The sequence below is a fragment of the Schistocerca cancellata genome, chromosome 4, assembly GCF_023864275.1.
Source record: "Schistocerca cancellata isolate TAMUIC-IGC-003103 chromosome 4, iqSchCanc2.1, whole genome shotgun sequence".
NCBI classification, from domain to species: domain Eukaryota; kingdom Metazoa; phylum Arthropoda; class Insecta; order Orthoptera; family Acrididae; genus Schistocerca; species Schistocerca cancellata.
The window spans coordinates 924061943-924074719 of NC_064629.1; positions in this window are offsets into that span (position 1 = coordinate 924061943).

Here is a 12777-nt window from a genome sequence, read left to right on the forward strand (position 1 = left end):
GTAGCTTTAAATCGGCCGCGGTCCATTAGTACATGTCGGACCCACGTGTCGCCACTGTCAGTAATTGCAGACCGAGCGCCACCACACGGCAGGTCTAGAGAGACGTACTAGCACTCGCCCCAGTTGTACGACGACTTTGCTAGCGACTACACTGACGAAGCCTTTCTCTCATTTGCCGAGAGACAGTTAGAATAGCCTTCAGCTAAGTCCATGGCTACGACCTAGCAAGGCGCCATTAGCCTTACAGTGCTTGTATTTAAAGACTCTCAATTGTATCGTCAAGAGCGATGTACCACAATGATGGAATAAAGTTAAGTATTCGAGGAGCTACGTACTTTTCTTTATAGCATTCATTAAGTATCCTGTTTCAGACCTCACGCCAGCCGGCGTGTGTGTACGCGTGCCTTTCGGTTACCCGTCACTGTGGATTGGCTGTCTTGTCAGTCCACAACAGTTTGGCGACGAGTCTTAAAAGAGGCTTTCGCGTTCGTATTGCTCTGATTTATTTGTGTCATGGCTTCGCCACAATCTCCAGATGTACTGTCCGAATTTTATCGCTTGCAGAATCAGCAGACGCAGGCGTTATTGGATGCCCTTGGACAGCTCGTTCAGGGTCAACATGCAATGCAAAGCGATGCGGCAGTCGCCGCTTCATCGCTACCACAGCCACAACACGCAGTTGCACCCCAGTTTCGTCCGTTTCACGCGGACGAGGAAACATGGACGGAGTGGTCACGCCAATTTGGATTCCATCTCGCCGCCTACAGAATTCAAGGTAATGAGCGGCAGCCGTTTTTGCTTTCGTGTGTAGGTGTGTCCACCTACCATGTGATAGTGAAACTGTTTCCCCGACGCGACGTAGCAATTCTGTCATACGACGAAGTTTTATCTGCATTGGACGCACATTTCAAAGAAACAGTTAATGTAGTTGCAAAAAGGTATACGTTCTTTCGTACAAAACGTACGGCCAGTCAAACTAATCGGGAGTGGGTTGCAACATTGCAAGGCCTTACAAGGGATTGTGCTTTTGAGTGTGAATGTGGACTCCTTTCTTCAGATACTATGGTGCGTGATGCAATAGCACAGAACGTTTATGATGTTCGCATACGGGAACAGATTTTGAAACTAGTCAATCCCTCCCTTCAACAAGTGATAGACATATTGGATAGGCAAGACACACTTGACTTTGCTCAGGAATCATTTGCAACTTCGCCAGCTGTGTGTCGCATTAACTGGCCCGCCGGGCGCGCTGCACGGAACTGTAAACAGCCTTCGCGCACGTCCGCACAGCCACGTGTCCCACGAAAGCAAGCAAATGCAGTGCTGAAATCATGCCCGCGGTGTGCAACTAGACATTCGCGTGAGAATTGCCCGTCACGCCAGGCTATTTGCTTTTTCTGTAATAAAAAAGGACATGTTCAAAGTGTTTGCCAGAAAAAGCTTAGATCGGACACTCACAACCATTCCAGGCCCTTTGCTTCGCGCCGGAATCGAATCAAGGACACTCAGGCTCGGGAACCTTCGCCCATGGACATTCATGAAGTTAATGCCACTCCGCCCTGTGCTGCTCTCTCTCACTGTGACTGTGTTCGTCCCACAAAAAGTGTGCGTCGACGTCGACGGAAATCCCGTCACGTCGCAAGGGATTCTGTACCAGTGTCTGTTCAAGTTGCACAAAACAGTCGCTCTTGTCGTCAGCAGGACAATAAACTTTTTGTAGATTTGGACTTTGCCGGACAAGTGATACCATTCCAGCTCGATACCGGAGCTGCAGTTTCATTGCTCAATCACGCCACGTACAAACAATTGGGCGCCCCTCTGTTGCGTGCCACAAATGTTCAGCTCACTAGTTATTCAGGACAGCTTATCCCTTGTTAGGACAGTGCAGCCTTCTTGCAACATACAAGGGACAATGAAAACTTGTGTCGTTTTACGTTCTTCGTTCTTCTGCTGCAGTGAACTTGTTTGGTTTAGATTTATTTCAGTTGTTTAACTTGTCTATCGTAAATCAGGTCCTATCAGTAAACCAGACTGTGCCTTCCGCCAGTGTTTCTCGTCTATGTCACGAATTTGCAGACATTTTTGCACCGGACCTTGGTTGCGCTAAGAACTATGAAGCACATTTGGAACTGAACGTAAACGCGCAACCGAAATTTTTCAGAGCGCGCAATGTTCCCCATGCATTGCGTGATGAGGTCGCAAGAACATTTAACGATTTAGAATCACAAGGTGTAATTGAACGTGTGCAGGCTTCTCTCTGGGCCTCACCCTTAGTAATTTTGCAAAAACCTTCCGGAAAATTGAGACTTTGCATGGACTTCGAGGCCACAGTGAATCCACAACTTGTGACTGCAACTTTTCCTTTACCCCACCCGGAAGATCTTTTTCACAAACTGTGCCCGGGACAATATTTTTCAAAGTTGGAACTAGCAGATGCGTACTTGCAAATACCGGTGGACGAAGAATCCCAGCGCGTATTAGTGGTTAACACGCATCTTGGATTGTACAGATCCAAAAGACTGCCATTCGGGTGTGCATCCGCCCCTGCATTGTTTCAGCAATATTTAAAAACTGTTTGTGCGTCGGTCCCTACTGCAGCAAACTATCTGGACGATATTGTCATCTCCGGGAAGACGGCCGCAGAACATTTACAAAATCTCCGAACGTTATTTCAGGTCTTGCGACAAAATGGTCTTCGCTTGAGGAAGGAAAAATGTGTGTTTTTTGCTCGTGCCTTACCATATCTGGGACATGTAATCAATGCTCAAGGCATACATCCGAGTCCAGAGCATCTCCGTGCCATACAGGACTTGCCTTCGCCGCAGAATTTGAAGCAGCTCCAGAGTGTGTTGGGAAAAAATTCACTATTACACCAACTTTATCCCCCATGCCTCTTCCATTTCAGCTTCGATTCATCGCTTACGCCGTAAAGGTGTTCCGTTCGTCTGGTCGACGGAGTGCGAACGCGCCTTTCGCCAGTTGAAATCGGCGTTGCTTTCAAATACTTGCCTTACGCCATTCGATCCCCAGAAACCCCTTTTGTTAATGGTAGATGCATCGGATTTCGGGATCGGTGCTGTGCTTGCGCACAAAGATGGTTCGCATGATCGCCCTATTGCCTTTGCGTCCAAATTGCTGTCGTCTGCGCAAAGAAATTGTTCCCAGATAGAGAAAGAAGCTTTGGCTCTCGTATTTGGTGTTACCAAGTTTCATGATTTCTTGTATGGTCGTCACTTTACCATCATCACAGACCACAAACCTTTGACGTCTCTTTTTCATCCGAACAAGCCTGTACCTCCACGTACAGCGCAGAAATTCATTCGCTGGTTTATTTTCCTCTCGCAGTACCGCTACGATATCTTGTATCGGTCCACTGCTAAGCACGGAATCGCCGATGCGTTGTCCCGTTTGCCTGTTGCTGAGGATAAAGCATTCGATTCTTCCGAACTTGCTTGCATGTTCATTGATGCGGAAACTGATGACGTGGTCGCATCGTTTCCGATTGATTTTCGTCGTGTAGCTGCAGCCACAGCTGCCGACCCTGTCCTTGCTACCGTTTTGCGTTTTGTTGCTACGCAATGGCCCCTGTCAAAGTCACGGATCGAGGATCCGTTGGTTCGCCGATTTTTTGCTCACAAGGAGAGACTTTTTGTACGGCGTGGTGTTTTGTTGTTGCGTTCTGATAATGATCAGTCTAGGGTCGTGGTCCCACGTTCGTTACAGTCCTCTGTCTTAAAGCTTCTCCACCATGGACATTGGGGTATAGTGCGTACGAAACAACTTGCTCGTCAGCACTGTACTTGGTTCGGAATCGATGCTGCGATTACGAATATGTGCTCTGCTTGCATGGCGTGTGCCGAACAACAATCCGCACCGCCGCGGAAATTCTTTACTTGGCCAAAAGCCACTTTCCCTTGGCAACGCTTACACATCGATTTTGCTGGTCCATTCTGGAATGCTCGATGGTTGGTTGTTGTCGATTCCTTCAGTAATTTTCCTTTTGTTGTCCAGATGTCTTCCACGACGTCATCTGCCACCATCCAAGCGTTGTCTGCTATCTTTTGCATTGAAGGTCTACCACAGACTATTGTTTCCGACAATGGCCCACAATTCATGTCCGCAGAATTTCAGTCATTCTGCAAGGCCAATGGTATTCAACATCTGACGTCCGCGCCGTTTTCGCCTCAGTCAAACGGTGCCGCTGAACGTTTGGTCCGGACTTTCAAGTCACAGATGTTGAAGTTGAAAGAGTCGCATTCTCGGGAGGACGCGTTGTTGCTTTTTTTGTCCTCGTATCGCTCTCAGCCCCGAGATGGTCGCTCGCCGGCTGAGTTGCTCCATGGTCGTCCTCATCGAACCTTGATGTCTTTGCTGCTTCCGCCGCATCAGGTTCCGGTGCAGCGGCAGCCTCCTGCTTTTGCTCCCGGCGACGTTGTATTCTATTGCAACTATCGCGGTTCACGGCGATGGCTCGCAGGGCGCATTCTTCGCTGCCTCGGGCGCGCGATGTATTTTGTTTTGGGAGCCTCTGGTGAGGTGCGTCGGCATCTCAAGCAGCTGCGCCTCTGTCGTCGCACGGGTTCTGCCACTCCCCGTCTGCTTTCAGCGACGGTGCCGTCCGGTCAGCGCCCTGGGGACCCATCTACTGGCTCGCCTCATCCCCAGGTGTTACCGACGATGCCTTCCATTTTGCCCCATGGCGTCGCGCCGCCGCCGCAGCCGGCGCCGGCGCCGCCCGCAGTGCACGCTTCGCTGCAGCCGCCAAGCGCCTCCCTGGGTCACGCGCCGCCGTCCGCTTCCCGTGACCAGCTGTCCTCAGCCATGGACCTCTTGCCCGCTCCGGATCACATGGCGTCATCGCGCGTCGGATACCCCGACGCAATGGAGGTCGACCCTTCGGCCCCTCCTGTCTCATTACGGGCGCATACACCGCATGTTGACGTGCACCCTGGACTAGGTTTTCAGGCGTTTCCTAGCTCCCCTCGGACCGAATGGCCGGGTGCGGGTGGCACAGCCTCGCCTGTTGTTAGGCTCCCCACCTCGTCGCATACGTCAACATGGGGTCCTCCTCACGGCGGGCGGAAGCCTTATAACACGACCGTTCGCCGATTTGCGGGGGAGGAATGTGGTGTCACAGCCAGACACCACACTTGCTAGGTGGTAGCTTTAAATCGGCCGCGGTCCATTAGTACATGTCGGACCCACGTGTCGCCACTGTCAGTAATTGCAGACCGAGCGCCACCACACGGCAGGTCTAGAGAGACGTACTAGCACTCGCCCCAGTTGTACGACGACTTTGCTAGCGACTACACTGACGAAGCCTTTCTCTCATTTGCCGAGAGACAGTTAGAATAGCCTTCAGCTAAGTCCATGGCTACGACCTAGCAAGGCGCCATTAGCCTTACAGTGCTTGTATTTAAAGACTCTCAATTGTATCGTCAAGAGCGATGTACCACAATGATGGAATAAAGTTAAGTATTCGAGGAGCTACGTACTTTTCTTTATAGCATTCATTAAGTATCCTGTTTCAGACCTCACGCCAGCCGGCGTGTGTGTACGCGTGCCTTTCGGTTACCCGTCACTGTGGACTGGCTGTCTTGTCAGTCCACAACAATCATCGCCGGCCGGAGTGGCCGAGCGGTTAAAGGCGCTACAGTCTGGAACCGCACGACCACTACGGTCGCAGGTTCGAATCCTGCCTCGGGCATGGATGTGTGTGATGTCCTTAGGTTAGTTAGGTTTAAGTAGTTCTAAGTTCTAGGGGACTTATGACCACAGCAGTTGAGTCCCATAGTGCTCAGAGCCATTTGAACCATTTTTGAAATAATCATCAGAGACATCATGGGGACAGAAATATAAATGAATATTGGAGAGGAAATGGGGGAAGATATAATGAAGAGAGCCACAGTCAAAGGGATTTTAGGGGCAGCGATGTGAGAAATGAACCAAGGCCAATGCTGGGAAATGGACCTGGGACAGAACAACAGCACACAACAGGACAGCATCCTTTAAACTAGGAGCTGTCTCAAATGGGGTCCACTTTGCGACAAGACAAGTTGCAAACAATAGGGCCAAGAGATGGAATGATAATAATTATAATCAGACTAGGGGTGGTTATTCTAAAAGGGGGTATGACAGTAATGATAGAAGTAGGAGAGAGGAAAGAATTTGTGCTATGGAGTCCATTTTAAATGACGAAAATGTATTGGGGAACTGGTGCATGGAGCATGGCAAAAGGAGAGCTTTTAAGAGGAAGAATGTTATGGGTTTAAAGGCCCAAATGGAAGAAATCAATGCTGAGAATGTTTTTTGCAAAGGGTTCGTGATGTGAATTCTGAGGAAGATAGTATTGGTTTGGTGAGCATTATTAACAGATCAGGGACTAAGGCACCGTCTGAAGGTATAGATGGATGTTCTGATGACCAAAGTGTGTGTGAAAGTAATAGTAACAAATTTGTTGAGTTGTGTGTAATGGAAGCGGATACAGTGTGTGGTATCGATAGCAACGATGCCACGGCGTATAAAGTTGTTAGGTTGGCACTACCACGAGACACCGACGACAGCGCCCTCTGCCTGGTGCTGTGCCCTACGAGCTCCGCTACAGATTCTGCCCATTTGATCAACAGCAGACGGCCGGGACACTTCGCTTCAGATTCGCTCTACATACGACGGGTCTCAGGATCGCACCCCATTTCAATTTATGTAAACATGTCTTAACTTGTTTTTTGCACCAGTAAACCGCTCTTACTCACGTACAGTACCGACGTATTTTTCCTGCTCCTTCCAGGCGGGATACAAAAGTTGGCGACGAGGATTCCTCTTTCCCCTCCTATCATTTCCTTTTTTGCTCAGTACTGCTTTCTTTTCGTGCTAGCCTCAGTATAAGACTTTCATTTGTGTAAACCATGGCTTCGCCGCAGGAACAAGCTTCGCTCTCCGATCTTGTACGTTTTCAGGCTCAGCAAATGACGCAGCTTCTTTCTGCCATAAATGGACTGGTCACACTACAAACTGCAGCTACTTCGGCACCTCCGACGCCGCCGCCTGTACCGATGCCGTTGCCGACGGCGCCGCCATTTCGTGCCTTCAATCCTGATGTCGAACGCTGGCCAGAATACATCTCCGAGCTTGAGGCACACTTCGCAGCATACAACGTAAAAGGTACAGAGCGGCTTGCTTTTTCATTGCCAACGCGGGTGTTGTGTTGTACCGTGTGCTCGTCAAATTGTTTCCCACCACCCGCCTCGCGATGCCTAAATGTACCAGTCACGGATTTTGCCGATCTTCTGTGGACCTTCTCAATCTGTTGAATCAGACCCAACTGGTAAGGGTTCCATACTGACCAACAATACTGTAAGAATGGACGAAGTAAAGTATTTTAAGCAATTCCCCTTTGAGCAGTGGCTGGCTCATGCTTTGAGTTGGATTAAACCTTGGTTGCTATTCTGTGTTTAGTCTCCCGCGGGTATGGCGATTATGCTGTCATCCTCTCTTTCCGCAGGTGGCAGCAGTGGTGTGTATCGATATTCGCACCTTGGACTATCTTTGGCCTGGCGCTTACAGTTTCCGGCTGGGCTATGTGCGGGCAGTTGGTCAGTTGGCATGGAGCAGTTAGGAAATCTTGGCGGCGCGTAGTTTGTCCAGGCCCTCTGGCAGCCTCCATGCGGTGTTGGAGTGTGTGGTGCTGTTCCCATTGCTACGAGGTTCGTGGCTCACCGATCCTCGACATGAAAGTTGAGTTTTGACTTAATCTACCAGCAAGTCACGACTGTTCACATTGTATCGTTTGGAGTTCGTTGTCGGCTGTTGGGATATTGTCGCGAGCGACAACGTCTGTTTTCAAGTCGTCAAATTTTAGCCACCCTCCGATGGTTCTTTGAACTGAAGCGCACCAGCAGAATCTTCTGCTTTGTGGCCGTTAACGTTCCGGTTACCTGCCCTGGCCGTTGACGTAAATTGAGGCGGTTTATTTTCCTCATCGTGTTGTTGCTCTCCAGCACAGTGTGTAGTTTGACAGCTCGATGCGTAATTGGTTGTGGTCGCCAATACCTTCCACGTTGTTCCATTGAACTCCCTGTTGTGTGCTGGCTGGGTGAAGCGGGGGTTATCTTGTCGGTGGGTCCGTTGACTGTCTGTCTGTTGGGTTGTCGTCGGATCGACAATGGTTGGGCCGACTGCCTGTCTCACCTAAGCGAGCCTCAATGTTTGAATTCCAGGCCAGCCCTCAGAACTTCTGAGTGTCCTTGGGTGTATTGCCTTTTCTTGTTTGTTCTTGTTGTTTGTACTTGTATGGCTTTTAACACATTTTTAGATTAAGGTTGTTTTGCCCTTAAGGCAGGGGCGGGCGAACGTTACACGCGGCTCATGAGCGCACAGCGCTGCACGTGTGCTGCTCGCGTGCAGGCGTCGACCGGGGCAGTGGCGACAGCCGGCAGGTTGCGGCAGTGCAGTACCGGGTAAGCTGCGGACGTCGATGCGAAGTCACCACCACGTAGTGAACGTTGTATTTCAAGAACCGGAAAATGCAGAGTGAAACAAGGAAACGGAGAAGTGGAGATTTGCTATCTTTTAAAAAGTAATGGGAGAATCATTTTTTCTTTGTGCAAAAATGTGAAAATACGAAATGTTTAATATGCCGCAGTATTCTCGCTGGTCAGCGGAAGTTTGGTATTGAAGGCCATTATAACAATTTTCAGAAGGACGAGTACAATTTATTGTCGGATTCTGAGCGGATGAGGAAATTGACTGAGCTTAAGAAAAGCGATCTGACGATACTAGATGAATCTGTCGTAGTTGCTGTTGTCACGAGAGATCTGCTACTTTCTTTCCCCATGTCTCTCATCTAACTGATTTAACATTTTATGGAGCACTGTTTTCAGTTTTTTAGGACGACAACAATAATAGTCCAGCGGTACGTACAGTTATAAGATTGCGCTTAATATAGCGAGAGCTGGAAAACCATTTGCTGAATTAGTAAGTGTCGGTTAAGAGCAAACATCAGAGATGAAAATTTAAGTAACTGTTTGCGTTTGTCTGTATGTAGAAATTTTGTTCCACACCACCTGTGATAATTAAATAAAACGCATCGTAGGTAATAGGTACTGTTTCAAAACACATCTTTCAAGCACTCCCACTAACCTTATTCCTTCATTCAATAAAGCAAGCTAGGAAACAAAATCCATTGCACTGGAAGGAGCGGACAGAAGGTATGGTGGAGAGGGGAGATAAGCGGGTGGCCAGCTTGCCCCTGTGTGCCTGCAGAACACCTGTTACCTGCACGCGTGCAAGTGCACCGCACACGTGCAGGATTCCTGCCTTAAGGCGTCAGATGGTTTGGACCAGCAGCCTAATTTAAGAACTGTTTTATGTAAAGCCTTTGACATTTTCAAAATTAATGTTATTGAGTCTTAAGTGTTGGGCCTTCAGCCAATTTTCAATTTAAGTTGTTTCACTCTTAAAGTGTCACATTCTTTGGGCCTTCAGCCTAATTAAAGAACTGGTTTTAAGATAAGACTTTGCCTTTAAATTTCCGATTTTGGTTGAGCTTTAAGCTATTGTCTTTCAGCCGTTTTTAAATTAAAATGGTCTTGCCCTTAAGGCATGAGATGGTACGGCGCATTCAGCTGCTAAACAAACGGCTCTGAGCACTTAACAGCTGTGGTCATCAGTCCCCTAGAACTTAGAACTACTTAAACCTAACTAACCTAAGGACATCAGACACATCCATGCCCGAGGCAGGATTCGAACCTGCGACCGTAGCAGTCGCGCGGTTCCGGACTGCGCGCCTAGAACCGCGAGACCACCGCGGCCGGCATTCAACTGCTAATTAAGTTCTAAAACTAAAGCTGTTTTTTTTTTCTTAATTTTTCTTGGCTTTTGTAATGTTTGATCAAATAAAAGGTTGTATGTTCGAGTGTAACTAACAGCCGCCTATTTTGGCCCCTTTCCACAACTTAAACTACGTGCCCTGTGACATGTGGAATAATCGGGTCTACTGCCGGATGTTTGTGTCGCTCTGGCACAATATTTCGGCCACGTAACTCGTTGCCTTCTTCAGGTGCTACCTGAGACTCCCGTGTTGGAGGATCTTGTCCAGTATTTATGCCCAGAGGGCGCTGGGTACTCTCTTTGCCGTACCAGGGAGGGGTAAAAGCCTCAGGAGCAGCAGCAGGCGGGCGCGTATCGCGAACGGAACGCCCGACACAGGACAGGCCTCAGAGAGCTGCCGCAGATGGCGCCCAAGTCGGGCGCGGACGTCAGAGGGAACACCGGGGAAGAGACAACACATTACAATCAGCGCCAGGCGGGCGCGGACGGCAAAGAGAGCACCCGGCGCCCTCTGGGCATAAATACTGGACAAGATCCTCCAACACGGCAGTCTCAGGTAGCACCTGAAGACGGCAACGAGTTATGTGGCCGAAATATTGTGCCAGAGCGACACAAACATCCGGCAGTAGACCCGATTATTCCACATGTCAAGATCTCGCCGGGAAAGCCTGAAGAGTTACGTGTCCTGTCCTGCGGGCTTAGCAGGGCGTCTCTATGGTTGCAGAGCGTAGTTTTGCTTGTGCTTGCCATTCTAATCACTGGCAGTTTTGTTTCTTTTGTGTTCTGTGGTACCATATTGTTTTGGCTGTTACTTGTTTCACGTGCTTATCGTCATAGCAGTCGGTCTCCGGGGATCGGCATGCTGAGAAAGGACCACCTTGTTTACAAGTTGGCAATAAGGCGCCAACCGGTTGAGGGCAGTATTCCAGAATTGGTAACCCGTTTGCACGCTGCCGTTTTTCAGTCGGTTGACGTCATGCCGGCGGTGGTGGGTGAGACAGGAGCGTCAATTGAATTTTTGTTTGAGGCTATCAAAGGCCTTGAGGACACTATTCGTGTTTTGGACGGAACCCAACCTAGTGACAGTCAGCTGGATAGGGTGCGGGCACAGTTAATGCATTTAACGATTAGTTAAAGTGGTTTTAAGCACGTTAGATTTGGAAGATCATCACAAAAAATTAACCATTGAGTTGGGAACTTTGGTGAGCGCATTACAGTATAAGCTTACGTGTTTGAAGTTGGATGGGAGGAAGGTTGAAGAAAGTGACTTGCGCTGTCAGGGAGAGCGTGAGAGCCAGCACGGGGGTGGTACTGTTACATCCTCTGTCAAGTTAGATGCTATGTTTACCAAGTTGCCTAATCCTCTCGCCTATTTCTTCGGAGATATTACTGAATTGGTTGTGGAGCGAGTTGATCACGTGGAAAAATTATTGTGGTTATTGGTTCTCCTAGAACAACACACGGCCGCCTTTCGTGTTCCGCACCAAGTAATTTTGTCGTTGTTGTACCCGTTAGCTAGAGGCGAGTTGCAGAACCTCCTCTCGCGAGCCATGGTGGAAGGGTTTTCCTTACAGCAATTAAGGCAGCTTGTAATTAGGCTAAGGTTGACCACCGGGGTTCGTGAACAGCTTGAGTGTAGTTACATTTGGGAAGTGCAGCGGGGTGAGGAGCAGTTACATCAGTATGTCGATAGAGTTCAGACAGTCTCTTAGGCCTTGCTAAGTGATTTACCTGAACAAGAATTGGTCTCTATCGTTCTCAGGGGAATGCGTGCGGCGGATAAGTCGCATTTTGTCTTCCGTAAGCAGCCTTCAACCTGGGAAGAGCTCCGTGACGTTGTCGTAGCAGCATACGCATTACCTCTTGAGAACCGTATACGTCACGAGGTTAAGGGGCAGGACGTCGGCGCTGATTCCGCAGTATCCACATCCACTGAAGTTATCAAAAGGTAACCCCGCCATTGTTTCAGGTGTGGCAGTACAGCTCATTTGGTGCGCTTTTGTGTTCAGCCTCGTGCACCCAGAGCCAATAGATGACGCCGGCTTGGGCTGTGAACTCGGGTTCGAGCTTTCAGACATTGGCGTACTTGGGTGGTCGCTCCCTCATCACCCTCCTTGCCCCCCTGCGGGTCCGGGGTAAGAATAGGCCCCAGGTATTCCTACCTGTCGTAAGAGGTGACTAAATGGAGTCCCTCCCCCTCAAGGGGGTAGTTTGCACCTGCGTCTGGAGACGGACGGTTCAACAACTTCCATTTGTGGTCATTTTGATTTGTCGCTTATTCCGGTTTCTTCCTTCCTTCCTTCCTTTGTTTGTTTTCTTTGTCCTTCTCCGTCTCTCACTGTCTTCCTTACTTTTTACCTTTCCTCCTCCTTGCCTTCTTCTCGTTGCCTTCTTCTCCTTGCCTTCTTCTTCTTGCCTTCTTGTCCACCCTATGGTCTCCGCCTCGGCGTTTGAGACAGTCTGTCCTTTCTCTCCCTCTATCCCCCTTTTTTTCCTATTCTTCTTTCCTCCCAGTGCGTGCCTGAAGGCCGACCCACGCGTTCGCATGCGTAGCTGGTGACGGGGTAAAGAGTAATTCCCCGCCCTGGTTAGACAAGTGGGGCCCGTGTGTACCCCTGGTAAAGGCCAGGCCCGGGTAGGGGTGATTGCCCGAGCTGACACCTTCCGACCATGCCGATTGGTCCCTCCCTCCGTTTCTCGGGAGGTGTGACCTGACGTGTAAACATTCACCTAAAGCGGGAGCGCCCTCTGAGAGGGTCCCCACAAGGAGGGAGTGCGCCATCGGAGACGCTGGCAATCGTGGGGGATTCATCCGCAATGGATTTCTTTTCTTCTCTCTCGACTTCTGCCCAAAAACGGAAACTTGACCAGCCACCAGTGACAAAAGTATTCCCGCCTGCCCCGAAGTTTCTAGATCTGAGGACAGAAAGGATTTTTCATCTGTCAACC